This window comes from Suncus etruscus, chromosome 7 (genome assembly GCF_024139225.1).
Source record: "Suncus etruscus isolate mSunEtr1 chromosome 7, mSunEtr1.pri.cur, whole genome shotgun sequence".
Classification (NCBI taxonomy): domain Eukaryota; kingdom Metazoa; phylum Chordata; class Mammalia; order Eulipotyphla; family Soricidae; genus Suncus; species Suncus etruscus.
The window spans coordinates 85,444,854-85,469,644 of NC_064854.1; the positions used below are offsets into that span (position 1 = coordinate 85,444,854).

Here is a 24,791-nt window from a genome sequence, read left to right on the forward strand (position 1 = left end):
GAAAGAATGCCACTGCAACAAGAAGAAAAAAATCACACTAGGAACTGTGCTGGATCTCTAAAGCCCAGCATTTTTCTCTGGATTACCTTCTCTGCTGCGTGCTCAGGCATAAGATTTGATAGTGTGTGAGGCTTCATCCATAGTGGGCTCCCCTTCCTTGGAGGCAAGTCAACCCACCTAGAAAGGGTGAAGCCAGAGGAGCGTGGCCGAGCACATCATTTAGCCAATGAATACAACCACAACATGTAGAAAAACCCACAATACAAGTGTGACAATAGGGAAACAACACAGGACAGCATCAGGCATAGAGAATAAAGATGGCAACTCCAACGACCAGAAAATGGCCAACCAACTACTCAGTCTCTCAGATAAGGAGCTTAGAGAAGAAATATGGAAGATGCTCACAGAACTCAAAGAAACCATGGATCAAGTTGAACAGAACACTAATAAGAACCAAGAAAATATGAGGACAGAAATCACAAAACTCCAAACTGAAATAATAGGTCAAATAACAGGTCTGAAAAACTCAGTAAATGAATTGAATGACAAAATGGATAAGTTCTCCAACAGGGTAACAGAAGCTGAGGTTAGAATTAGTGCTATGGAAGATGAGATATAAAACAACTCCATACAGAGGGAGAGATTGGAAAAAATAGACCTTAAAGCAAATGAACAGACAATGGAAAAATTAATCAAAGAATGTGAACAGATGAAAATAGAAGTCTATAATAAGCTCAACAGAAACAACTTAAGAATCATTGGAGTCCCAGAGACCCAGGAAGAAAATTCCCAAGAAGAATCAACAGTCAAGTACATCATTAAAGAGAAATTACCAGAGCTAAAGAACATATGCAATCAAATCCTGCATGCCCGAAGAATACCAACTAAGAGACCTCCGAAAAAACACCCCACAGCACATCCTAGTCACAATGACGAATCCCACAGATAAAGATTTCTAAAAGCAGCAAGATCAAAAAGGAAAATTACAATAAAAGGAATAAGCTTTGAGATTTAGAGCAGACCTGTCACAAGAAACACTCAAAGCCACAAAGCAGTGGTGGGACATAGTGACAAACCTCAATGAAATAAATCCTTCACCTAAAATGCTACACTCAGCAAAACTCACTTTCAGGTTCGCAGAAAGAATACATGGTTTCACAGACAAACAACAGCTCAGAAACTTTACATACGCAAAACCAGTCTTAAGAGAAAAACTGAAAGACCTACTTTAAGACAAGAATGACCAAAAGACACACCAAACTTCAATATAAAGATGGCACTAAATCCCACGACAATTTTTTCTCTCAATGTCAATGGACTAAACACATCAGCTAAGAGACACAGAGTGGCTAAATGGAGCAAAAACTCAATCTAACCTTCTGCTGCCTACAAGAAACGCACCTGAATAATCAGAAAAAACATAGACTCAAAATAAAAGGCTGGAGGAAAATTATCAAAGCAACCAACACCAGAAAAAAGCTGAAGTGGTCATACTAATATCAGATGATGCAAACTTTATACTCAGGAAAGACATAAGGGACAAAGATGGACATTTTGCATTAATCAAGGAATATGCACAGCAGGAAGAAATCAGTCTCCTAAACAGATACGCACTGAATGAAGGGCCAGCAAAATACTTAATAAAATTGTTGACAAATCTGAAAAAGAATATCAATAACAACACAATAATTGTGGGGGACCTCAACATGGCTTTGTCAACACTCGATAGGTGAACCAGACTGAAACCCAACAGGAATATACTAGACCTGAGAAGAGAAATGGAAGAAAGAGGCCTAGTAGATATATATAGGACACTCCACCCCCAGAAACCTAGATACACATTTTTTCCAATGTATGTGGGATATTCTCCATGAGAGACTACATGCTGGCACATAAAACATACCTTCATAATATTAAGAGGATTGAAATTTTGCAGGCTACCTTCGCTGACCACAATTACATGTGAAATTTAAAGGGACACACAAAAAAAACTTCCACACCTGGAAGTTAAACAGCCTCATATTTAACAACCAGTGGGTCCGAGATGAAATCAAAGAGGAAAACAAACCTTTCCTGGAATGAAATAATAAAGACACAGACTATCAGAACTTATGGGACACAGCAAAAGAAGTACTGAGAGGAAAATTTATAGCTTTACAAGCACACATCAGGAAGGAAGAAGGGGCCTACATGAATAGATTAATGACACAACTCATAGAATTAGAAAATGCTCAAAAAAAGGACCCCAAATAAGGAGACAGAAGCAAATAACAAAACTGTCAGCAGAAACCAATGAAGTAGAATCCCAAAAAACATTCCGAAAGATCAACTAAAAAAGAAGTTGGTTCTTCTGAAAAAATAAACAAGATTGATAGACCATTAGCAAAACTAACAAAGAGTGAGAGAAAAAAATTGGTAACTTGTATTAGAAATGAAAAAGGAGAGATCAATAGCAGTATTGAAGAGATTCAAAGGGTAATCAGAAACTACTTTGAAAAACTCTATGTCACTAAAATTTAGAACTTGGAAGAAATAGATAAATTTTTGGACTCATAACTTTCCACTATTGAATAAAGAGAATGTAGCATATATAAACAATCCCATAACCATCAATAAAATTAAAACAGTGATCATATGTCTGCCCAAAAACAAAAGCCCAAGTCCAGATGGATTCACAAATAAATTTTTTCAAACATTTCAAGAGGAAGTACTACCAATCCTGGCAAGAATCTTTCATGAAATTGAAAATACTTTCAAATAGCTTTTAGAAGCCAACATCACCTTGATAACTAAACCAGACAGACTTGCTACCAAAAAAGAAAATTAGAGACCAATATCTCCGATGAACACAGATTCAAAGATCCTCAACAAAATCCTGGCAAATAGGATTCAATACCTCATCAAGAAGATCATTCATTATGATCAAGTAGGTTTTATCCCAGGATTGCAAGGACAGTTTAACATCGGTAAATCTATCAACATAATACACAACATCAACAATAAAAAAATGAAAATCACATGATAATATCAATAGATCCAGAGAAAGCATTTGATAAGGTCCAACACCCATTCTTGATGAAAACTCTCAGCAAGATGGGATTGAAAGGAACCTTTCTCAATATAGTTAAGGCCATCTATGACAAGCCAGTGGCAAATATTATCCTCAATGGAGAAAAACTAAAAATCTTCCCTCTTAATTCTGGCACAAGGCAAGACTGTCCTCTCTCACCACTCCTATTCAACATATCACTGGAAGTCCTCACTATAGCGATCTGGCAAGAAAAAAATATCTAGGGAATACAGATAAAAAAGGAAGAAGGTAAGCTCTCACTGTTTGCAGATGACATGATACTCTACTTAGAAAACCCTAAAGACTCTACCAAAAAGCTTCTAGAAACAATAGACTGATATAGCAAGGTGGCAGGCTATAAAATTAACACACAAAAATCAATGGCCTTTCTATACACCAATAGTAATAAGGAAGAAATGGATTTTTTAATTTTTTTATTTTGAATTATGAGAACAAAAATGCAAAGAAAGAGGACAAGGTAAAGTTACATTGGAAGGACAATCACCCATAACATAATTCTCAGACGAAGTCCCCTTGCTGATATCTTAACTTTGAACTTTCAGCCAAAGAACGTTAAGATAAATAAAACAGAATCCATGTACAATTAGTTTGTCCCTCAAGTCCCCAGATTGTAACACATTATAATATTTCTTAACAGCACACAAGGCAATCTAAAGCCATAAAACTTACTTAACTCCTTAAACACCAGAGGCATAGTATTTTTACCTTTCCATATACATGCATATTAGCTTAAGTTAACCTCAAATTTTAAGTGGGTTTTCTTTTAAGGATTAGAGTCAAAGGAGCACAGTAAAAACGGTGTTAGAATGGCAATTGTTGTTTGCATAGGCCCACCAAAATATGAGAGGCATGCAAAGGAATAACCTTGGCCTATATACAAAGAGATCCTACCCCTGAAGTTTCCTGGCATAAGACCAACTCTTGGCTCCAGGCAAGTTATCGTCCAATCCAAGACATTGTACATAGTGCCAACACACTTTTCACACAGTCTCTGTTGTTGGTATCATGTTTCTGTATTAAAGATCCTGGAATCTGCATATCCTACATTGAAGTCAGGATGTGGAGCGTCTTCTCGTTTCACCTCACCATTAAAGGGCAATTCAGAAAGCCCTGTCCTGTAAGCAGGTCGTTGTTGTTAAGTCTTCTCAGTGTTAAGGGCAGTCTCTTTTGAGTAGGTCGATGTCTGAGCAGTGGTAGGGTCTTCCGTGGTAGAGGATTGCTTCCAGGTGATATTATAGACAAACCTGGATGTTTCATGGATGGCTTCCCTGGTTCAGGGGTGAATGGAAAATGCCCTTTCTTCTGAGGCCTGTGCCAGGTGTAAGGTCCCTTTGCACTACAAGATTTGTGTATTCCAATCTCTATTAGATAGGATCATATTTGTATTTATAGTATTTTCTCATTTTAATGTGCCTATGCAAAAAAGGAGCAATGCCACGTGGCATTATTGGTGTATATGGGGGACATAAGAACAAGTCCAATAATCCCCATGACATGGTTCAGTCATAAGCATTAAACTGGGGGACTCTTTCACCAAAATTCCTTGTTGAACAGCTCATAAAGAGAAGATAAAAAGTGGTTAGAATCGTCATTGTATAAGAGAATATTTAGTAAGACTTATAGTTGTCAGGGAAAAACAAAATATTCTAAAGACATATGTGTCCATTTTATGTCTTTTGAAACAGTTCAGGGTTGTTACACACAATGCACGGCTTAGGTCTGTGATTAGGATTGTGCAATACTGAAGTTAAAAAGAGTAATATGGGTTAATGATGTGTGGGTGAGAGAGTTAAGGAGTAAAATGAGCTTTGAAGGGGTGTGGAAAAGAGCAGAATACAAAATGGACATTCTGGATACGCAAAACATAACATAAAGATAAGGAATACTCTTAATACAAGCAGTGTGCGTGTTTTTTCCATATGCAGAGTGGTCAGAAATTGCCAGTGACAAACTTAGCGCAACCGAGCAAATCTCAGCACATCCCAAGTTAGGACCAACCATTTCTGGCTGCCTGGGCTGCCACCCCAGAAGGCCTGGAGGCCAGGGGCAGAAGAGGGGAAGGCTGGGAGCCTATCAAGGCTCCCAATGCAACCAAGTTAGGGAGAAGGCGTTCCAGATGGGGTCTCCCCCAACCCCATGCCGGCTAGAGCTAGCCTCCAGCTCAAGAGAGAATTGAGAGAGAGCCGGAAGCCAGGATCTGCCCACCCTACACCCTGTGCCCTTCCCTCCCTAGAGCTGAGGAGAGGGCAGGGAAAGCTTGGGACCCCATCCAGGAGGGATTCCCCCAACACCCACCTTGTCTGGCTGCCTGGGCTGCCACCCCAGAAGGCCTGGAGGCTGGGGACAGAAGAGGGGAGAAGGCCTTCCACATGGGGTCTCCCCCAACACCATGCCAGCTAGAGCTAGCCTCCAGCTTAAGAGAGGGAAGAAATGGATATTAAGAAAACAACCCCATTCACATTAGTGCAACACAAACTCAAATATCTTGGAGTCAACTTGACTACAGATGTGAAGGAACTATACAAAGAAAACTATAAAACTCTGCTCCAAGAAATAAGAGAGGACACACTGAAAAGGGAACACATACCCTGCTCATGGATTGACAGGATTAACATCATTAAAATGGCAATACTCCCCAAAGCATTATACAGATTTAATGCGATCCCTCTAAAGATACCCATGACATTCTTCAAAGAAGTGGATCAGGTACTTTTGAAATTCATTTGAAACAATAAACACCCTCGAATAGCCAAAGCAATTATTGGGAAAAAGAATATCAGAGGCATTACTTTCCCCAACTTTAGACTGTACTACAAAGCAATAGTTATCAAAACAGCATAATATTGGAATAAAGACAGAGCCCCCTGATCAGTGGAATAGACTTGAGTACTCGGAGAATGTTTCCCAGACATACAATCACCTAATCTTTAACAAAGGAGAAAGAAGTCCTAAATGGAGCAAAGAATGCCTATTCAACAAGTGGTGTTGGCACAACTGGCTAGCCAATTGCCAAAAAAGCGAAATTAGACCCCCAGCTAACATCATGTATGAAGGTAAAATAAAAATGGATTAAAGTCCTCCATATAAGACCTAAAACAATAAGGTATATAGAACAACACGTTGGTAAAATGCTCCATGACATTGAGACTAAAGGCATCCTCAAGGAGGAATCTGCACTCTCCAAGCAAGTGAAAGCAGAGGTTAACAGATGGGAATATATTAAGCTGAGAAGCTTTTGCACCTCAAAGGAAATAGTGCCCAGGATACAAGAGCCACCGACTGATTGGGAGAAACTATTCACTGAATACCCATCAGATAAGGGACTAATATCCAAAATATACAGGGTACTGATAGAACTCTACAAGAAAAAAACATCTAATTCCAACAAGAAATGGGGGGATAAAATGGATAGACACTTTGATAAAGGAGAAATACAAATGGCCAAAACGCACATGAAAAAATGTTCCACATCACTATTCATTAGGGAGATGCAAATCAAAACAACTATGAGGTACCACTTTACACCACAGAAATTGGCACACATCACCAAGAATGAGAACAAGCAGTGTTGGCGGGATGCAGTGAGAAAGGAACTCTCATCCACTACTGGTGGGAATGCCGACTAGTTCAACCTTCCTGGAGAGCAATATGGAGATTCCTCCAAAAACTGGAAATTGAGCTTTCATATGATCCATCTATACCATTTCTAGGAATATACCCTAGGAACACTAAAATACAATACAAAAACCCCTTCCTTACACCTATATTTATTGCAGCACTATCTACCATAGCAAGGCTCTGAAAGCAACGATGATGCCCTTCAACAGATGAATGGCTAAAAAAACTGTGGTACATATACAAAATGGAATATTATGCAGCCATCAGAAGAGATAAAGTCATGAAATTTTCCTATACATAGATGGACATGGAATCCATTACGCTGAGTGAAATAAGTCAGAGAGAGAAAGACAGAGAATGTTCTATCGTCTATGGGTTTTAAGAAAAATGAAAGACATTCTTGCAGTAACAATTTTCAGGTTCTAAAGAGAGGAGGGCTGGAAGTTAGAGCCCACTTCATCAACCTCACCACAAAGAGTGATGTGTTTAGTTAGAGAAATAACTACATTGCGAACTATCCTAACAATGAGAATAAATGAAAGAAATAGAAAGCCTGTCTAGAGTACAGGTGGGGACGGGGAGGGGAGGAGGTATATTTGGGACATTGGTGATGGAAATGTCGCACTGGTGATGGGGGATGTCATCTTATATGACTGAAACCCAACCACAATCATGTTTGTAACCAAGGTGTTTAAATAAAAAATATTAAAAAGAACCTGTAAATTAACCTAAAAAGAAAGGTGACATATATTTCATTAAAACTTCAAGAACAGTTAAGAAACTAATTAAAATGCAAAATTATACCATGCTCATGGACAGGAAGAACTAATATTATCAAAATGAAATAGTATATTCAGTATACCTACAATACTATAGATATTAAATACTATCCCTATTAAAATTTAGATAACATTCTTAAAGAACTTATAACAATCAATTATAAATTTTAATGTTTGGATGGAATCATAAAAGACCTATGACAGCCAAATTCATATTTAAAAATAAAAAGAAATTGGGAGGAATCTTATTACCCAACTTAAATGTCTACTACAAAGCCATAGTGATCAAAACAGCCTCGTATTGGAACAAAGACAGATTTTGAGACCAATGTGACAGAATAGACTATTCATTGATAACCTCCCCAACTATACAGTCAATTACTCTTTGACAAATTAGCCAAGAACTTGATATTAAACTGATAAAAACAGATACAACACTTGATCTTAGCCAAAAGGCCAAGATTGAACTTGAAATGGAATAATAATAGTCTGTTTACCAAACGGTTATAAGTCTTGGATAACAACTTTGAAGAAATTAAAGATTTAGACATATCTCACACCTCAAAAAAGTCAATTGAAAGTGTACTAAAGACCTTGAGATTATACCTGAATCCATAAAGTTTATTGAGGAAAACATAGGCAGAACACTCCAAGACTTAGACTTCCAAGAACTCTTCAATGAAAGAATGTCACTGGCAAGGTTTATAGCATAGAACCTGATATAAGTGACTACATCGAACTAAAATGTTTCTGTATAATTAAATGGCTAGTTGGGTACTAATACCGGTTTTATTTTTTTATTTTATTTCATTGAAAGCATTTTGTTTTCCAAAATCTTTCATAGTTGGGTATCAGACATACAATTAATCAGGTCCAATTACACCACCAGTGTAATCTTCCTCTATTTAATACCTGGTGTCCTGACAATAGTAGACAAAGGAGAAAAAGAAGATGAAACACCCCAACAGTACAATAAGAAGTGTCAAATATTCAGTGAGGACTCCAACAATAACGATAAGCACCAAACACACACACACACAAAAAAAAAACCATGGTCTTGAGATAAGAAACATGGCAGAGCACATAAAGAAAGAAAAGAAGAGAAAAAAATATAAATGGGGACAACAACTTCAATAACCACACCAAAACAAAGAAATTGACAAAAAGTAAATAGGTAAATAAAAATAAAAATAATAATAATAAATTAAGATAAAAATAATATATAAAAAATAAAAAATGTTTTGTGCTTTTTACCTTTTTTTCCCTCCTGCACTGGCACAGTAAATATTGGGGTCATTCGAAAAGGAATTCACTTGGCCTAAGACATATGGGGTTTCTCCACCCTTGGAGTATATTGTCATGGGATTAACTATGGACTCCGTTCAGGATCATTTACTCTTCGGGTGGTGCTTTCATGGTGTTTGGAAGACTTCTGCTCCATCCTGGGTGATAAAATCAGACCTCTGTATCTAAAGATCTCAGTATCTGCACAGGTCCAGGAGTGGGACTTACAATGGAGTCTTTCTTTGTGGTTCTAGAAGTTCTGTTCCCTCAGTGTCATTTTAGTCCATCTTCTGTGGTTGGTGGTCTTGGTCTTTGCACTGATCCTAGAATGGCACCTAGGATAGCGTCTTTCATTGTGTTTCCAGAAGCCTCATTCTGTTGCAATTGTCTCTGCCAGACCTTTTGAACTGGGGATCATGGTTGTCATGCAAGTCGTAGTTCAAACCCTAGACTAGGGCTTTTTTTTTTTTTTTTTTTTTTTTTTTTTGGTTTTTGGGCCACACCCTGCAATGCTCAGGGGTTACTCCTGGCTGTCTGCTCAGAAATAGCTCCTGGCAGGCACGGGGGACCATATGGGACACTGGGATTCGAACCAACCACCTTTGGTACTGGATCGGCAAACGCCCCTGTGCTATCTCTCTGGGCCCAGACTAGGGCTTTTTTTATTGGTCCCAAGATATATACAGTCCAGTCATGGTTCTAGCAGGCAGTCATCTGTAAATCGCAATCTTGGCTTTTGGACTGACCAAAGAGTGACAAGTCTTCTGATTTTGTCTTATCGTTAGCTGGTAAGGTAGGATAACCTGCTCTTAGGTCAAGTTGTTCCCATTTTCCTCATTGTTAGGATATCATATTAGAGCTGGCACTTGTTGGTGACCCAGCAGTATTAAGGCTGTCCTGAATGGAATTTGTTTCCTGTAGCTGTTGTGAAGAACTGGGTCGTTTCTATGTCTGGGATCCAGGGTTCAAGGCTGGACGGATGGTATCTAATCACCTGAGGTCTAAGTTGGGTCCGCGTGACATATTTTCAAGGTGGGAGATATCCCTGCATTGTAAACAAGTATGAGTTCCTATCCCTAGGAGATAAGAGCTCTTTTTGATATGTAAGATTTCCCCTTTTTTAGTGTGCCTTTGCAGGAAGAAATGGTGCTACATTATATTTTCGTGGACAGAGAAGAAAACAGAAACAGGTCACACACCCAAAAAAGATAAAAAATATGAATAAAAATATATTTGCTCACATGTGTATTTGTAGAACAAAGATTTAAAAAAATAAATTAACAAAGTATTTAAAAGAACAAAGTGATGCAAAAGACTACCTTACTTTTGGGGAAAAGCAGGTAAAGAGGTGGTATAATACAGGTCTTATACTTATGTTGGAAGTATAAGTTTTCCCATTGCCTTTTGGGATTTTCTTGTGGTGTGTGGGTTCCCAGGCACCTTTCCATCTTACCCCCTGACCTTCTTGAGATTGGCAAAAGATTTGCAGCAGGGAAGTCTTGGAGGAGTACTTGCATTGGGGATACTTTTAGAGCTAAGTCCGGTTTCAAGTAACAGTCCACGTTAGGGAGAGTTGGTAGGAAGGGCCGCGCAGCATGAGTCCACAGGGGAGTTGGCTGCCTTTTCTTTCAGGGGACGAGGTGTGGGTTTGATGGGTGTCCCTTCGCTTGGGTGTTGGGTACTGGTTCGTTGGGGTAGGAGGTCAGTCTTGATGCCTAATGGATTAGGGACTGAGGGTGAAGAGTTTTAATATGGTGGAAGGTCTGGATGGGATTGAGGGGTGACGGGATATTTGGATTTCCAAAGGGGGAAAAGGGGAAAGTATATGGAAGGGGTAGGAAGGAAGAAAAGAGAAAATACATTAGAGAGAAAGGGAGAAGAGAAAAGAAGAAAAGAAAAGAGAAGAAGAGAAAATAAAAATAAAAAGAAAGTAGTGAGAAGAGAGGAGAAAATAGCAAGGGAATGCTAGTTTGCTTGAATGTGATCGATGAGTAGGGCCTGTAGTTTAAGTCTGTATGTCACAGTTGCTGCTTTGGTGGTCTGACTGGTCATGTGCTTCAAATTCTAAGAGAAGGTATAACCTAGAGATAAAGTGTATGTTAAAGAGTTTTCTCAGGACCTTCTCGTAGTGCAAGCTGGGTATAGTATCTTGTGTGAGTGAGCCCTGGGATGCCATCTTAGTTTGTCCACCCTTTGTATCCAAGAACTCCTGTGGACAGAAAAGCTGAGAGGTTATTTTAAATATAGTAAGATTAAGGCATTAAAACATAGTGATATGGGATGTTTCCATTGGAGTCAGTGATTTCCCATGGTATTCTTTACCTGTGATCCTGTATGCAATCTCTAAGGGATTATTATGGGCCTTTGTTGTAGAAGGCTGATCACATACCTGTTCTCTCTATGCAGCTGTTTTTGCTAAGCTAACCTTTTAAGCAGCCTTTTTCAGCTGCTTTGCATCTAACCTGCCTCTGCTCTCTTCATCCTGCCTCCTTCTGAGTCTTCTCACTGAATCTCTCTTTTATCACTTCTTCCTAAAGCCTCTTCAATTAACCTCCTCAGACCTCTCCCAGTAGTGGGTGGGCCTAGCCATCAGGTAAGATTAGCATTTGGCCTGGGGAGGAGTAACATGGACCCTCCAGTCCTTTGTCCTGCCTTTGTGTCCTCAGGGTCCACTTGTTACATCTCTTTCATCATCAGTCTTCAAGATTTGTTTCTCTCCTGTTTCAGTCAAGAATCTTTGCTGTAATAAAAAGCAAAACTTAAGTAGTTTCCTTATTCTTGGTATACTTTTTTACTGCCCATAGTACTGCACAGAGAATTAAGTTTTCAAAAACTAAGTGAAAAAAAAAAAAAAGAAAAGTGAAGGAACACAGAAATGTGACAAACTATAAAAATGTGCAATGGTTTGTTTCTAACTGAATTTTCTCCTTTGAAGCCAGTCATGTTGTTTTAAAAGTATATTTAGCTCAGATTCAGTTCTTATTAATAGATTTATATGTGTTTGGAGATATGCACATCCCGTTTACACTCTTCTACAAAATCCAGATAAAGTGCCCTTCTAGAGATCAGACTGCCTCAATACATGAAGATGAGAGCTCAGCAGGAAAACTCATGAGTGATGGGCATGGGGAGACTTCCATAATGATACTAACCTAATACTCATTGTTCTTTCCTTTTTGATAGAAAAAAATGTGAGCAGCAACAAGAAATACAGATGTGAGTGATACCCAGTGTTCATGGTATCCCCAGGAAATGGCTCCTGATAGAAACTTCTCTTCCCCAGACTACATCATCAGTAAAATCAGTGGAGATTCACCTTCCTCCAAAGGAGTATATTTAGCATATTAATGGGACAAGATAACATTTGCTCCTTTGCCACTCAGATGTCAAAGAAGTTAGTCTATTTTCTCACCATTCTCTTAAGGTCCCTTTGTGATCAGTGCTACCAAATCATTTATGAGGTCACATCAATGACTCAGTAATAGCATTTCCTTTTGCACTCTGCCATTGATGTGGATGTCTGTGCTGATTCAAATTTAAGCAGATATTTCTTTGGGAAACTCAGATTTACTCAATCTTCTTTAACCATTTTAATGGAAATATGGCATCCTGGGAATTAAGTAAGTAAATTATGATTCAATTTCTATCAGACATCATCTGCATCTAAATGAAAAATCTAATATGAGAAAATATATAAATATTCTGCTAAGAGAAAAGCAAGTTGTAAATAGTATATTTGCTCTGTCTTAATTTTGTCACAATGTGTAGAAACAATAAAAAAAACCCAGAAGATCATCTGACAGGTATGAGCAGTGATTATTTCTACCAAATGCCTCTCCAGATATCTTGTTGGTTGATGTTTACTTTCTCTGAGTTTAATGACAGCTACTGAATTGCTTTCTCTGAAAGGAGAGAATTCTACCCTCACTTTTTTGTTTGTTTGTTTGTTTGTTTATTTTTGGGTCACACCTGGCAGTGCTCAGGGATTACTCCTGGCTCTACACTCAGAAATCGTTCTTGGCAGACTCGTGGATCATATGGGATGCCAGGATTCTAAACACCGTCCTTTTGCATGCAAGGCAAATGCCCTACCTCCATGCTATCTTTCCGGCCCCATACCCTCACTTTTTTGTCTTCAAGCAAGTCCTCTCCTGAACAGCCTTAGACAAACATAGAGCTGGAATTTCCCAAATCAACCCTTAGATCTACTGGTCGTGACACTAAGCTTTATCCCCTGACAACAGAAGCTCCAGCTCTATTTCTCTTTTCATTTCTGAGAACAAAATGGTGCAAGTGCTCTGAGGATTAATGCTCTGTGACAAAACAAAACAAAACAAAACAAAACACATAATGCAGTTTTTCTATATCTGCTCTATCCTTCTCTCTCTTCCTCTCATTTTTCTTCACTCTCTTTTGAGTGTCTTTTTCTTAATGGATAGAAGCATTTCCAACCACAGAGTTCTCAGAGCACTTGGGAACTTTCATAGATATATATATTGAAAACATTTTTATGTGGTATTTATGTCCACATGTAGTTAAGTGAAACAAGTAAATCCCTAAAATCTACTAGAAATTGATGTTTTAATGCTATAAATTATAATGCAATGTTAGGCTAAATAAGTAGATTTTTCAGGTTTTTTTTTCTATGTTGACTGCTTTATGTTCAATGGATATATTACCTAAAGGATGCAATTTCAAACATATGCGTTTGAGAAAATCTAGTGCTGATAAAAAATACACACAATTTGGGCCACAGTTGTACAGGTCACTTCTCTTAAATCCTAGTTCTGTTATGATTAGTCAAGGATTACATTTGCATGGGTAAAGGCCAAGGTATGTTTTTAACATGGAAAATGACTTAAAAATAAATATTAATTCTATTGCTTTCTTGGGACATGAGCTTTTTCAGAGAATAACATAATAAATATAATCAAACTCCTTAGCCATATGGCCATCTGTGACTCTCTAAGTCTGTTATTGGGTAGAAGCAGGTGCAGGCAGGGACCATCTCCAATGTTGTTCCAATAAAACTGCAGTTGTTCCAATAAAACTTTATTTATAAATACAAAATTCTGTGTTTTTCCTAACAGAAACCAAGTTTGTTGGACCCTGTGTCTTGGAGGGTTTTCATGCTACTCTCCTTTAAATTGTGCATTATAGATTTCTTTCCCAGTAATGAGGCCACTAGGGCAGTATTTATTCAGTGGAATAATCCCTGGTGTCACATATCTTTCTCTGTGCCTGCCAGGAATAATCCCTGAGCACCACCAGGTGTCTAAAAGAACCATAAAAAAAACCAAAAAAATAGTACTAAATTAAGAGTATAAATTATGCTCTATTATGCCTCATTGTATTACATGAACTACTGGACACATTTCACATTTCTGCCATACTCCTCAAACTAAAACTATAAATGTATACAAATAGAAAATTTTATTTGTATTTTTTCGTATAGTGGAAGGCTTAGGTGGTACCTCTTGGGGCTAAGAGACTTCTTCTGTCTTTGTGCTTAGGCATGACTTAGGAGACCAGGTTGAGCCAGCATTAGCTGCATGCAATGTTGCAGGCACCTTAAGCTCTGGACAATTTCTTTGGCCTCAACATAGAATATTTTAAACAAATTTCTTGAGAACTGAAAGCATCAGAGTTTGTTTTATTCCCTTTCTATGCCTTTTAACAGAAATAGTAGGAATGCCTATAATACTAAAATGATTAATGCATAACTAAATTTAAATAAATAATTTTGAGTAATAATTTAATTGAACCAGTATGATGAAGTGTGTCTCTAAAACCAAAGGCTGAAAGAATTTCTGCATATCAATTTTAATAGTTAGCACACTATGTGACCATATGAGACTTCACCTCTGTGTTTGATCATATTTCTAGTACAGCCTGTGGCTCTGAGATTCACTGTGAGATCATGCAGTAGTAGGATTTTACAGAATTGATAACATTTGAGGTGAGAACATATAAGGAAATGTCTGGAAGTAACAAAGGGCATTACTCTAGTAAAGGTACAAGGAGGGCAAAAAAGGATGTTGCATATCAAAGGGAGTGTGATCTGTCTAGGGTCACAAACATCACATCCCTGAACCACACTCACCCATGGAGTGTAGTTTTCTCAGTTTTGAGAAAAAAAAGACAATATGAAGCAGTAGAGTTTTGTCCATGGGACATATTTTTAATAATATTTTTTTATTTTGACCAAAGTGGATTACAAATTATTCACAATAATATTTTAGGTACATATTGACATTGAATCAGGGGAATTTCCACCACCAAAGTTGTCCTCCCTCCACCCCTGTTCCCAGCATGCATCCCATATCCCCCTCCCTTACCTCCCTTATCCTTTGGGCTGCTAGTATAAGCAAAAGAGCTCCCTATGCCTCCCCAACAAGCTATTTATTTCTTTCCTTAATCACCCCCACCTGGAAGATCCAGGTGGGACGACAGGCAAAAACAATATTACAACAAATACACAACAGTCCCCTCTGACACAAAAAAAAAAAACTTTAATACCTGGAAGTTTAACAGCCTAATACTGAATAACCAGTGAGTCCGAGATAAAATCAAAGAGAAAATCAAAACCTTCCTGGAAACAAATGATAATAGAGACACAAACTATCAGAACTTCTGGGACACTGCAAAAGCAATACTGAGAGGAAAATTTATAGCTTTGCAAGAACACATCAAGAAAGAAGAAGGGGCATACCTGCATAGCTTAATGACGCAATTCATACAATTAGAAAGTGCTCAACAAAAGGAACCAAAAATAGGGAGACAGAAGGAAATAATAAAGCTGAGAGCAGAAATCAATGAAGTGGAAACCCAAAAAACAATCTGAAAGATCAACGAAAGCAGAAGTTAGGGCCCAGCGAGATAGCACAGCAGTGTTTGCCTTGCAAGCAGCCGATCCAGGACCTAAAGTGGTTGGTTCAAATCCCGGTGTCCCATATGGTCCCCTGTGCCTGCCAGGAGCTATTTCTGAGCAGATAGTCAGGAGTAACCCCTGAGTGCCGCCAGGTGTGGCCCAAAAACCAAAAACCAAACAAACAAACAGAAGTTGGTATTTTGAAAAAATAAACAAGATTGATAGACCACTGGCAAAACTAAGAAAGAAAGAGAGAATCTTGATAACATGTATTAGAAATGAAAAAGGAGAGATCACTACTGATATGGCAGAAATTCAAAGGGTAATCAGAAACTACTTTGAGAAACTCTATGCCACTAAAAATGAAAACCTGGAAGAAATGGATAAATTCTTGGACTCTTAAAATCTTCCACGGTTGAATGAAGAAGATGTAGCATATCTAAACACACCCATCACTACTAAGAAAATTAAGACAGTAATCAAATGTCTGCCCAAAAACAAAATCCCAGGCCCAGATGGATTCACTAGTGAATTATTTTTAACCATTCAAGAGGAACTACTACCAATCCTGGCAAGACTCTTTCATGAAACTGAAGAAACAGGAACACTTCCAAATAGCTTTTATGAAGCCAATATCACCTTGATACCTAAAACAGACAGAGATGCTACCAAAAAAAAAAATTACAGACCAATATCGCTGATGAACATAGATTAAAAGATCCTGAATAAAGTCCTGGCAAATAGGATTCAATACCTCATTAAGAAGATCATCCACTATGACCAAGTAGGTTTCATTCCAGGATGCAAGGATGGTTTAACATCTGTAAATCTATCAACATAATACACAACATCAACAACAAGAAAAATAAAACTGACATGATCATATCAATAGACGCACGAAAACATTTGATAAGGTTCAACACCCATTCTTGATCAAAACTCTCAGCAAGATGGGATTGAAAAGAACCTTTCTGAATATAGTTAAGGCCATTTACCAAAAGCCAGTGGCAAATATTATCCTCAATGGAGAAAAACTAAAATCTTTCCCTCTAAATTCTGGCACAAGACAAGGCTGTCCTCTCTCACCACTCCTATTTAACATAGCACTGGAAGTACTCGCTAAAGCGAATAGGCAAGAAAAATATATCAAGTGAATCCAGATAGGAGAGCAAGAAATCAAGTTCTTATTGTTTGCAGATCACATGATACTCTATTTAGAAAACCCTAAAGACTCTACCAAAAAGCTTCTAGAAACAATAGACTAATATAGCAAGGTGGCAGGCTACAAAATTATCACACAAAAATCAATGGCCTTCCTATACACCAATAGTAATAAGGAAGAAATGGACATTAAGAAAACAACCTCATTCAAATTACTGCCACACAAACTCAAATATCTTGGAATCAAGTTGACTAAAAATGTGAAGGACCTATACAAAGAAAACTATAAAACTCTGCTCCAAGAAAAAAGAGAGCACATGCAGAAATGGAAGCACATACCCTGCTCATAGATTGGCAGGATTAACATAATTAAAATGGCAATACTCCCCAAAGCATTTTACAGATTTAATGAGATCCCTCTAAAAATACCCATGACATTCTTCAAAGAAGTGGATCAGACACTTTTGAAATTCATTTGGAACAATAAACACCCTAGAATAGCTAAAGCAATTATTGGGAAAAAGAATATGAGAGGAATTACTTTCCCCAACTTTAAACTTTACTACAAAGTGATAGTTATTAAAACAGCATGGTATTTGAATAAAGACAGGCCCTCAGATCAGTGGAATAGTCTTGAATACTCTGAGAAAGTTCCACTGATATAAAATCACCCAATATTTGGTAAGGGAACAATAAATCCTAAATGGAGCAAAGAAAGCCTCTTCAACAAGAGGTGTTGGCATAACTGGCTAGCCACTTGCAAACAATTGAACTTAGACCCCAGTTAACCTCATGTATGAAGGTAAAAAACAAATGAATTAAAGACCTTGATATCAGACCCAAAACCATAAAATATATAGAACAACACGTAGGCAAAACACTCCAGGGCATTGAGACTACAGGCATCTTCAAGGAGGAAACTGCACTCTCCAAGCAAGTGAAAGCAGAGTTTAAAAGATGGGAATATATTAAGCTGAGAAGTTTCTGCTCCTCAAAGGAAATAGCACCCAGGATACAAGGGCCACCCACTGAGTGGGAGAAACTATTCACCCAATACCCATCAGATAAGGGGCTAATATCCAAAATATACAGGGCATTGACAGAACTTTACAAGAAAAAAAACATCTAATCCCATGAAAAATTGGGGAGAAGAATAAACAGACACTTTGACAAAGAAGAAATACAAATGGCCAAAAGACACATAAAAATTGCTCCATATTACTAATCATCAGGGAGATGCAAATCAAAACAACTATGAGGTACCACCTCACACCACAAAGATTGGCACACATCACAAAGAATGAGAACAAGCAGTGCTGGTGGGGATGTGGAGAGAAAGGAACTCTTATCCACTTTTATGGAAAGTGATATGGAGATTCCTCCAAAAACTGGAAATCGATCTCCCATATGTTCCAGCTATACCACTCCTAGGAATATACCCTCGGAACACAAAAATACAATACAAAAATCCCTTCCTTACACCTATATTCATTGCAGCACTATTTACCATACCAAGACTCTGGAAACAACCAAGATACTCTCCAACAGACAAATGGCTAAAGAAACAGTGGTACATATACACAATGGAATATTATGCAGCTGTTAGGAGAGATGAGTCATGAAATTTTCCTATACATGAATGTATATGGAATCTATTGTGCTGAGTGAAATAAGTCATAGAGAGACAGAAAAATGCATAATGGTCTCACTCATCTATGGGTTTTAAGAAAAATGAAAACTACTCCTGCCTGTGCCTGTCTGCCTGTGTTTCTGAATCCCTGAAGGTCTCCTCAGAGGCCTAGGGAGCACAACCCAAAAAAACTGCATTTTGAAGCTGCTCAGTGAGTACATTCTGGCTGTGGGGGTCGCCGTCCAATAAGTTGAGCTCTCTGGCCTGCGGAGGCTCCGCCCTACCGTGCCTTTGTACACTCTGAGGACTTCAAGGAAAACTTCTCCTGCCTGTGCCTATCTGCCTATGTTTCTGAATCCCTGAATGTCTCCTCAGAGGCCTAGGGAGCGTATGACCATGCACTCAATCTAACTAATGAACCCCATCACAACACACAGGAAAAACCACTCTACAAGCGAGACAATGGGGAATCCTCGCAGGCAAACACCATGCACAGAAAAAGAAGATGAAAACTCGGATGACCTAATAAATTAACCACCTGATTAAACTCTCAGGTAAGGAACTTAAAATAGCAATATGGAAGATGTTTGAAGAACTCAAAGAAAGCATAGATTGATCTGAACAGAACACAAAGACAGAAATCAGAAAACTCCAAACTGAAATAACATATCTGATAAACACGGTAGCTCAACTGAAATCCTCAATGGATGGCCTCGCCAGCAGGGTATCAGCAGCTGAGGAGAGAATCAGAGTACAGAAAGATGTGATGCAGAAAAACTCAACATAACAGAAGAAATTGTAAAAGAAACTTAAAACAAACGAACAGGCAAAGGAAAAAGTACTCAAGGAATGCAAACAGATGAAAATAGAAGTCTTCGATAAACTCAACAGAAACAACATAAGAATCATTGGAGTCACAGAGACCCAGGCAGGAGATCTCCAGGAAATATCAACTGTCAAAGACATCATCAAATAGATACTCTCAGAGTTAAAGACTACATGCAATCAAACCCTGCATGCCCAAGGAGTACAAGCAAAAATAGACCCAAAGAAAAACACCTCAAGACACAACCTCGTTACCATGACAAATCCCACAGACAGAGATAGAATACTGAAAGCAGCAAGATCAAAAAGGGAAACTACATTTAAAGGAGCATCCCTAAGACTTTTTGCAGACATGTCACAAGAAACTCTCAAGGCCAGAAGACAGTGGTGGGATATTGTGACAAGACTAAATGAAATGATGGAGGTGGGGTGGGATGGAGGGAGATTTGGTTGTGGGAATGTTGTACTGGTGAAGGGTGGGTGTTTTTTACATGACTGAAACCTAATCACAATCGTTTATGTAATCAAGATGTTTAAATAAAGAAAAAATAAAAAAATATTTGGATAATAAAAAAGAATAACAAAAAAAGAATGGGTATGCTTTTTCTGCATCTATTGATATGACCATAATGTTTTTATTTTTGTTGATATGGTGTATTATGTTGATTGATTTACTGATGTGAAATTATTCTTGCATTTCTAGAATAAAAGCTACTTGGTGATGTGTATGACTTTCTTGATGAGGAGTTGGATCTTACTTGCTAGAATTTTGTTGAAAATCTTTAAATCTGTTTTCATCAGTAGTTATTTTTTCAGCATCTCTGGCTGATTTTTTTCCATCAAGGTGATGTTAGATTCACAAAAGCTATTTGGGAGTGTTCATGATTTTTCAATTTCAATTTCATGAAAGAGCCTGAAAACTATTGGTAGTATTTCCTCTTGAAAGGTTTGTAAGAATTTGTTAATGAATACATCTGGGCCAGGGCTTTTGTTGGGGGGGACTTTTTATAACCATTTTAATTTATTCAGTAGTGATGGGTTTGTTTAGATATGCTAGGTCAATCTGGTTTAACCGTGGAAGATTATACAAGTCTAAGAATTTATTCATTTCTCCAGGTTTTCATTTTTTCTCAGAGTAGTCTCTGATCACCCTTTGAATCTCTGCAGTATCCGTAGTAATTTCCTCCTTTTTATTTTTTATCCAGTTTATTAAATCTCTCCATATCTTTGTGAGTTTTGCTAGTGGTTTATCAATCTTGTTTATTCTTTAAAAAAACAGCTTTTGCTTTCATTGATCTTTCAGATTGTTTTGTTGATTTCTACTTCATTGAACTCTGCTCTTAGCTTTGTTATTTCCTTCTGCCTGCCTATTTTTGGTTTCTTTTGTTGATCATTTTTTAATTTTAAAAGCTATGTCATTAAGCTTTTTATATAGCCCTTTCCTTCATGATGTGTGCTTGCACATATAAATTTTCTTCTTAGTACTGTTTTTGCTGTGTCCCATAAATTCTGATCGTTTGTGTCTTCGTTGTCATTGTTTAATATAATTTTTATTTTAATCATAGTTGCTTACATATCGTTCACAGTAATATTTTAGGTTACATATTAACATTGAATCAGGGGAATTCCCATCACCGAATTGTCCTCCCTCCACCTCAGTTCCTGTCCTACCTCCCATATCCTCCAATCTCACCCCCAGGACCGCTAGCATGAGTGGTTCCCTCTGTGCCTCGCTCACTACTTAGTGATCTTACATCTGTTTGGTCTTGGTAGCTCCATTATTTCCCTCTCTAATTGGGAGGCAGGACTAGATAGTTCAAGTTATGTGGTTTTGTTTGAAGAAGAGAAAGTAATGAAATGGGGTAAAAATCAAGTACGCCGAATATGGGTGGAGTCCTTCTAGAGGCTCTCATCCTTGGTTTGAGAGATGAAGAGGAAAAAGAAGGTGAAGTACCTCATTATCATTTTTAACAAAAATGCTTGAATTAGGCTCAAATTGAATTTTCAAATTGCTTCAGGGTTTGTGATCAATATGATACTCTAATATTTATCTATTTTTCTGCCCCTATGAAGGAGTGAATCACATCAGACCTGGTTCTCATTCATTTAATGCCTGCTGAAATTCTCACATGCTGAAATCAACAGCTGCACCTTCAAAAATTCCTTCACAGAGGCATGTCCAGCTACCAGCTGCATCCCTGGAGCCTTAGAGAGCATGTATAGATCACCTCTTATTTGCTTTGTCTGCAAAGAAAAGAGTCCTTGTGAGGAAAGCTTCCTGCAGTGCTGTTCCACCCCAGTTCCTGGAGTCTCAGGATTTTCCATTTTCAGAGGCTGTGGGGTATTTTCAGGATCCCTGTTGGAATATTATTGTCTTATTTCTGAGAACTGTCACTGGACAGTAGGACTTCAGTAGGCAGAGAGTAGAGACTTGTGGTAAGATGCACATACACATGTAGATATCACCAGAGCTCCCCTCTCTGAGACAGTCTTATAGACAGTCTTATAGTATTAAGGCAGTACTAGTAATGATGATAAGCAAGAAAACGTTCAGAGGAGTTTTTTAAGTGGCACCAGTAGAAAGTGCAGTGCCTATATAAGAAAAAGAACATGTTGCCTCAAATTTCTAGACAGATGGTGGATAAATGATATATATATATATAGAAAATTTAGAGATAAAGTTTGAGTCTATAGCATAATTTAATTTATCATAAAACTATCTATTAATGTATGAAATTTTATTTCAGATTATAATATTGTTAAAATTGACTACAACAGAACTGTTTGCTATAAGGCTGGCTGTTCTTTAAGTGAATCAAGCAGTTTCCAACCTACTAATAGGCCAAACTTCTTGCTTTTAAGATCATAATCCATCATTGAAGGAAAAGAGAAAATATAAAAAAGAACATTTTTTCCTGTGTGTCTATAATAATAGGCTTGGTAGTGATGCTTTCATTCCTTTCTATCTCCAATAGAATCCCAAATTTCTCTAGTTTTAGACAGAATAAGATCTATAAAGAAAATTAAAACAGGTCTTCAAAAGTGTGATTATTCAGGCCCGCAACACTGGGTTTCACTCTGTTGGCAGCATGGAACAATATAGTTAGACTGGCACCCTCAGAGTCCCAGTGTCCCAGAGATCCTGCCCCAGAGCTATTATTATGCTAGTTGAAGAACTCAGATATTTTTGAACCATCCTGACTCAAACGTGTGCGATGCCAGCACAAAAGATAAAAGCAACAAACCCCACATGAAAGCTACATGTTGAAGCATAGGTGATTGGCATTGCTCTTCTCTATGAGATCACATAAAACTGTGCAAGATTCTGTGTTCTGTCCATTTCACAAGGGTCATGTGATGCCAAGAAAGTTCATTTGATGACTACTCCCATTCACACCCTTCTATTAATATGCATGAGACAAAAGATAATAAAATAGTCTTGTCAGGGCAGACAATAAAGTGGGAGAAACTGAATTTTCCATGGAATTCTGGAGCAGGTCCCCCATACTTAGACAATATTCAGACAAGATTCATACTAAAAACCACTGTTCCCATTGACACATAGCTAAAGCTTCCCTTTATGTTTCTCATGACTCAGTGGGGCTTTGGATGGATGTTTAGACCAGCAAAGAGGAGACTGTGACTATTCGATTAAAATGCATTTATTCTGTTAGTAATACTCACAGCAAAATAATACATGATTCTCTGTGCTTGAGTATATGATCCACTGCATTAAGCTCACTATAAAACATCATTCTATACTTATTTCTATGTTTCCTCTGAAGCTGGAAAATAAATGTGTTTGTTTAAAACAGGTTTATTCAAAATAGCACCACACTCTGCTGATGGATAATCACTCCTGTGCTTGGTACCTTCAGTTTTATCCATATTTCAAATTGTAATACAAAGAAATAGAGACATGTCATCTGCATTCCATGATAGTGATTATTCTGCCTATTTTACTACCATCTGATATTAAAATCTAAAAACGGAAGCAGCAAACTCACAATTGCCTAGGACATTTTATATGTATCTGTATGCTATTTGCAACATAATCCAGATGCAAAATATTCTCTTAGGATCTTAGGACCCTCCCCTTTATAACACTCACTTAGCTGAAACCCTGAGCAATTACCTGTACACTCAGTGACAAACCAGGAACCGTTAGATACCACATACAGTGAACTGCTTTTTTGGGGACATTTGTCATTTCATCTTTATCCCAAAGATGAAATGAATCTGGATACTTGTGAGTATATTTTTACCACATAGAGTATTATTTTTCCAAAAGACTATGCTTGCATTGGTGTCCTTTTTTTTTTTTTAACTTTGCAATGCTCCACAGAATTCAGATTAACTGTCTTGTTCATGATGGAGCACCACGTTTGATGCCTCCTGTCAGCAGTGATCCAGACTATGTCCCCCACTTGTGTATATAACTTTGTTTGCTTCATACATACAGGCAATGTGATTTTCTTTCATATTTTCCCAAGGGAAATTAGATTTTCTATCAAGGCTCTGTAACAACTGAGGCAGAGTTAGTGGAATTATTTGGAGCACCATTTCAGATGGCAATGACAATAGAAACGTTTTTTTAATTTTTTTGTGGAGCTATACCCAGTATTATTCAGGAAGTACTACTGACTCTACACTCAGAAATAACATCTAACTGTCTTTGCAGACCATGTGCAATGACAGGGGTCAAACCCAAATCAGCTACAAGCATAGCAAATACCCCCACTCACTGTACTATCTCTCTGGCCTCAAAGGGAACTTTCTGGGTATTTTGTAAAGTTTTCAGAAAAATATGTCTAAACTCTAGATTCTTTGCTAAGAGATAAAATTACTTGACCTATTTTCTATGTTCATTATAGAAAATCTTTTAATTGAAAATCTGACCTTCCATGCTGCAGAAGTAAGTAAGCATCATCACACTTTGAACAATGGCAGAGTTGATTGAGCATGCTATGCTTTATTAAAATAGTGCTGCATTTTGGCTTGGAAAAAGCCAAATAGGGGCCATTGTTTAATTAATGAGCTTCTTGGGTATAGGATAAATGCTACTAGCCTCTTAGCATACCATTGCATAAAGAATGGTATGTGCCTTACTAATCAGAAAGGCTTTTTCTTCCTTGCCAATCTATCCCTAGAGGGCTCCCTAATGGTACAAGAAAAAGAAGCTTTACATTTTTCACTCAAAACTAGTATGTTTAGATTAAAATGACAAAACAAAACAGGCCCTCCTAGAAATATACTATCTATTACATCGAGGGAGTGGAGACAAGCCTTTGCACTTTATTCTTTTTTTGTTGCTTTGTTTTATTTTTCTGTATTATCTTTTCAGCCACACCTGCCAACTCACACACAAGCTCATTGTTTGAGGATCCTTCCTGTTGTGCTCAGGGATATTCAAGCTTTTGGGATCAACTCAGGGCCTCCAGTACAAAATGTACACGTGTCCCATTGAATTTCTTCCCTATCTTCATTCTTCTTGCAGGAGTGTCTCCATCCAGGCGCAGGTGCTGCATGATC

At 37.8% G+C, this 24,791-nt stretch overlaps 1 non-coding gene across 1 annotated transcript; it reads right to left on the reverse strand.

Moving 5' to 3' along the window:
• Window positions 1-7,767: 7,767 nt before the first annotated feature.
• Window positions 7,768-7,956, reverse strand: LOC126014936 (U2 spliceosomal RNA). Its single transcript, XR_007497874.1, has one exon. It is a non-coding gene; the product is annotated as a U2 spliceosomal RNA (small nuclear RNA).
• Window positions 7,957-24,791: the final 16,835 nt, after the last annotated feature.